This window comes from Lactuca serriola, chromosome 5 (assembly GCF_051521515.1).
Source record: "Lactuca serriola cultivar US96UC23 chromosome 5, Lser_US96UC23_V15, whole genome shotgun sequence".
Classification (NCBI taxonomy): domain Eukaryota; kingdom Viridiplantae; phylum Streptophyta; class Magnoliopsida; order Asterales; family Asteraceae; genus Lactuca; species Lactuca serriola.
The window spans coordinates 245,099,283-245,105,046 of record NC_136412.1 but is presented as its reverse complement, the minus strand read 5'-3'; positions in this window follow the sequence as shown (position 1 = coordinate 245,105,046).

Genomic DNA, 5,764 nt, shown 5'->3' with positions numbered 1-5,764 from the left:
TTGTGAAACTATTCCACACTCCTTGAGATAATCGTGGAATTCAAGACTTAGGTACTCTCCTCCTTGATCGGATCGAAGCATCTTGATTTTCCTTCCCAACTGATTCTCCACTTCATTCTTGAACTCTTTGAACTTTTCAAAAGTTTCTGACTTTTGCTTGATTAAGTAGATATACCCATATCTACTATAGTCATCGGTAAAAGTCACATAGAAGCGGTTTCCATCCTTTGTGGTTGATCTAAACAGTCCACATACATCGGTATGTATTAGGTCCAATAGACCCTCACCCCTTTCACACGTACTTGTGAAGGGTGACTTAGTCATCTTTCCAAGTAAACAAGACTCGCATGTGTCATCTTCCCTAAGGTCGAATGACTCCAACACTCCATCCTTTTGGAGTTGGGCTATGTGCTTCTTGTTGACATGTCCAAGACGACAATGCCACAAGGATGCTCTATCCATATTGTTGGAAGAATCCATGCATAAAACATCATTTCCTAAGTTATCTACAATCATAACGGTTTTTATAAATTCCATTACATGGTATAGCTTCAAAATAAAAGACACCATTTAGATAAGCCAAAATAGAACCATTCTCATTATTAAAAGAAAATCTAAAACCTTGTCTAAACAAACCATGAAATGAAATGATGTTTCTAGCCATTTCTGGCGAATAGCAACAATTGTTCAAATCTAAAGATAAACCATTCCTAAGCACAAAAGAATACACTCCAATCTTGGTCACAGGCGATGATCTTCTGTTCCCCATGATTAGATTTATTCTTCCAGCCTCCACATCCCTATTTCTTCTTAGTCCCTACACATTAGAACAAATGTGGTAACCACAACCGGTATCAAGAACCCAAGAAATAGCATGAGATGAATCGTCAGATTTAATTGTGTATATACCTGCGAAAGACGGCTTGATCTTTCCTTCCTTGATGGCTTGCAGGTATTCTGGGCAGCTTCTCTTCCAATGTCCTATCTTGTGGCAGTGGTGGCACTCTGCCTCCTTTGGGTTAGGGCAAGGTTTAGCAGGATCAACTTTGATCCCACTAGAAGAGGCACCATCTCGGGACTTAACCTTGCGATGGTTCTTAGATGAAGCCTTCCTCTTCTTTCCCCTTCCTTGTCCAATAGCCAACATAGGAGCAGCCGTTGGATTGGGAGTTGGTGCAACAGACTTGTCCTTGAAGTTGCTCTCAGCGACCCTCAAGAGACCTTGGAGCTTGCTTAGGGTGACCTCTTCTTTGTTCATGTGGTAGGTCATCCTAAATTGATTGTAACTTGGAGGAAAAGAGTGAAGCACCATGTCGATCGCCAAGTCTTCCCCAAAGTCAACATTCAACTTGCGAAGACGGTCGACATACATTTGCATCTTTTGCAGGTGCACGGTAAGAGACTCTCCATGACCCATTTTAGTGGAAATCATGTTAGTGAAAGTCTCATAATGCTCTTGTCTCGCGTTTTGGTGGTATCTCTCCAACAAGTCTTGGTGCATCTCGTACGGGTACATGTCCTCATAGGACTTTTGGAATTCGGAGTTCATAGTGGCTATCATGATGCAATGTACCTTCGTTGCATCACGCTCGTGAGTTTCAAAAGCGGTCATTTCAGCCGAAGTAGCGATTTCAGGGTTGATTTTCTCGAGCTTCTCATCGAGGACATACTCCTTGTCCTTATAGCGAGCAATAGTGCAAATGTATCTTATCCATTCGCTAAAGTTCGTTCCATCGAAAGTGACCTTTTGACAAAGGCTCATCAATGTGAATGAACTAGCAGCAACGTTGTTTGCGTTTGACATCTACAAATAGAAAGGACAAAGATAGATTAGAATATGAATCCCTAATTATCACCCAATAAGAAAATTAGGGCTAGGATTCAACAACAATATTTACATATTAGAAAAGGGATGTCGTAATCTAACATGCAAACAATTTGAAGGTAAGTGAATGATGATTCACTAATTCTCCACCACAAAACATAACTTTAAGTTCTAAATGTATTGAGAATTCCTAGGTCTAGATGAGATTCATTGAAACTTTTCAATGGCATGTTTAAATCTCGATATGCCCCTCTTGTTTGTGACTGGGATACCGAGGATCACAAAGCGGGTGTGAATTACCATGCAAATTTACATGGTGCCTTCATTGTAACGATCACCTATTCGATGTGCCGGTAAACCACACACGCTCCATCGAACTATGATAAACAATGAATCACCCTTTTCCACCTTTGCTTAGAACCAATTAGTGTGCCGATAAACCACACACGCTCCACTAACTTCTTAGCAAGGGTGCAAAGTGTAATTTCATGGGATTGCATCAATTCACTTTTCCTAAAGTAACTAAGATTGGGAAATTTTTGAAAAACATGTAGTTACTTTATATTTCATATTATACTTTTAATGAGAGGATGAGGTTGCCCTATCCTACCCGTTCGGCTAACGACCCTCCACCAATCAAGCAAGCGGTGGGTGTGAGTGTACACCCATTAAGCGCCATTTTATAGGCCGCAACCTTATACCCACCTTATAGACCGGCTTCGTGAATGAGGCCTACTAACGGTAAGACTAGCATTTTAGTTATACATATATATATACATATTAATCTTGTAATATTATATTAGTATAGGGTTGGATTTTAAACTTGTAAAATTCTAGGGTTTGAAATTTAAATTGTCTAAATTAAACTTTTAATCACAAAACATAAATTTCAAAACTTGAGGGCAAGTTTTAAACATTTAAAACATGGAGGATCAAATAACAAATAATCTTAATTAACAATTAATTCCATAATTATCCATATTTGATTTATTTAATGATTTTTTGCAAAATAATTTACCAATTTAATCAAAATAATTAATTAATTATCACATAAGGAAATTAAATATTTTATTAATTGATAAATATCTTTAATTAGATCAAGATTATAGTCATATATATCAAGAAATCGGATTAGGGTTGATCTAATATGATAAAGGCAAATTTCCATAAGATAAATATCAAAAAATCCCGATTTTGGCCCTTCCTGACGCTCGGACTCGTCGAGTTCCCAACTGGACTCGTCGAGTTAGGCCAACTCGTCGAGTCCACCATGGGACTCGTCGAGTTCATGACACAGAACCACCAACTTCGAATTTTGCAAACAAGAAACAAACAATCAAGCATCAATTTAATAGAATCCAATCTAGGCTCTGATACCACTGATGGGTTTTGGCCATATGAACATTCCTATGTGCACATGCAAACCCTAATGCTTGGATCTAGGTTTCTCTAATTAAACATGCATTGGATCCAAGACTTCTAATAACTAATAGAGTATAAGAACAATACAAAATCAAAGTTAGAAGTATACCTTGAAACACTTGTTTGATCTTCTTGTTCTTGGAGCTTTAGTGTCACAAATGTCACTCCTCTAATGGCTTACAAACACCAACTAGCAAGAGGATGATTTGAGAGAGAGGAGAGGGAATAGAAATCGGCCAGGGTTTCTTTGCTTTAGCAGAGGTGCTGATTTCCCTTGCCCCAAGGGTCTATTTGTACTTGTAAGGCTCCTAGGGTTTCACCCTTAAACCCTAGTTGGATAATCTTTACTCAAAGCAATCCAAATCCTTTCCATGATAAGCCCTTGGACGATTTGTAGCTTATCCTAAGCCCTAGAAATTGTCCAACCCTATCCAAGAAGGATTTACAGCCCAAAGTGTAACTATCAAACAATTGACAGTTTTATACCCTGTTATTTAATTAATCTCTTTAAGTCACCAAATTAATTCTAATTAATTTATGACTTATATTAATCAAATAACAATATTATTATTCCTTATATTATTCTCATAATATATTAATAATATTTATTCTCTCATAATAAATCATTTTGTCAAGTTGCTATGGTGAAGGCAACCCAAAAGGACCATGCACAATCGGATCAAATACTTGCCTAATATAGTTGTAGCCTTAGACACTATTCCAACAACCATAACTTCTACACCGATCAGGTTTGCATTTGAACCCTTGAGTTTTGATTTTGTTGCAAAATGGGTCCCCGAAGTCAAAATCTGGAATTGTTGGTGTTGTTCGTGTACGCGGGGCTTACGTCTTGTTACGGTTAGCATATTAGGCCCCGTGCGAGTACTGCGCATACTCCATTACACAGGGTGTATGCGGCCTAGGCCAAAACCCTAAGAATTAGGGTTTTTGTAACGCCCGGATCCTAGTATGTATTTTAAACCAAATTTCATTTTTGCAAAGTGACTCGACGAGTTGGAGGCCCCAACGTCATCGAGTAGAAAAGGATTTTGGACGTGGTACTTGAAGTTTACTCGACGAGTTGAGAAGCCTCAACTCGGCGAGTAGGGCTGCCATAGTGAAACCCTAATTTTCAGGGTTTGCACCCTATTTAAGCACCTTAACCTCCAAAGGGTGGCCTCATTTGCAACCTCCATCACCCTAAACCCTAGCTACGAAGACCTAATATGTTTTTGAGTGTTTTAAGCTATTCTTGATACTCTCTTGAGGTGTTGAAGAAGAGAAGACTTGAGGAAAGAGCAAGGAAGTGAAGGAAAAAGAGTATACCCAGAAGTAGAGCTTCATTTCTGGTTCACCTGAGGTATAAAGCTCTTACCTTGCTTATTGAGTGTTTAGATCTAGTTTTAGGGCTCTTTCTCCTTGTTTTGGTTCATAATGGTGGCCTTTAGGATTTGGATGACCCCTGTGGAAAGAACCTTCAGATCTAGAGTCGTTGAGGGACTCTATGGCATAAAGGTGCCAACTTTATGGCCATAGGAATCCCATGAAACTTGTGAACCACCTTTTAGGACCTTTTGAGCTAAATAATCCATGCATGGACGTAAAATTAGCAACTTTAGGGAGCCATATCTACGGTTTGGAAGCATTGAACCCGACTGGAAACGACTGAATAGGTTTAGTCTATGGTGGACTCGACAAGTTGTTCGTACAACTCGGTGAGTTTAGTCGGGGTCCCTTAACCTTTTCTGTTACTGGGAAAACTCTTCGAGTGTAGGAGATGACTCAGCGAGTTGGACATGTTTTTGGATGTGAAGATTGAAGAACTCGAACGAGTTCAAGGAGGAACTCGGCAAGTTGTGAGCAAAATGTCCAGACTCTGTATGAGGAGTAACTCAACGAGTTCATGAAAGAACTCGATGAGTAGGATCGAGATTCTAGGGTTTTATAGATCATGGAACTCGACAAGTTGACGGCCAACTCGGCAAGTTGAGTCAACTAGGATGTTGACTTTGACTTGGATTTTGACTTTGACTTTGACCATTGACCAAAGTTGACCCTTAAAGTGGTTATGAGTATGAAAAGGGAATTAAAGTAGATAATTATGTGTAGGAGTTTTAGAGGATTTGATCTAGGAGTCGAGGACAGTTCAGCTACTACACGACACTCAAGGTGAGTTATTCCAATAGAAGTGGGTCTAAGTCACCAATGTCGGCCCACTATTAGGCGATAATAGTTGAGATGATTGTCTTCGTGAAAATTGTCTAGTATGCCAATATCTATTATGTGTTATGTGCTAGTATGCTATGTTATTATGTGGTAGTGGTAAGGGTGAAATAGTCCCCAATTATCGGTTGAAAAAGACAGAAGAGGAGGCTAGCACGCAGATATGCTAGGCTGTATATGATTTATATGTTTATGTTAGGATATTATATGGTAGAGGTAGGGGTGAAATAGTCCCCAGTTACCGGTTGAAAGAGACCGAAGGGGAGCCCAACACCCAAATATGCTAGGCAGTTA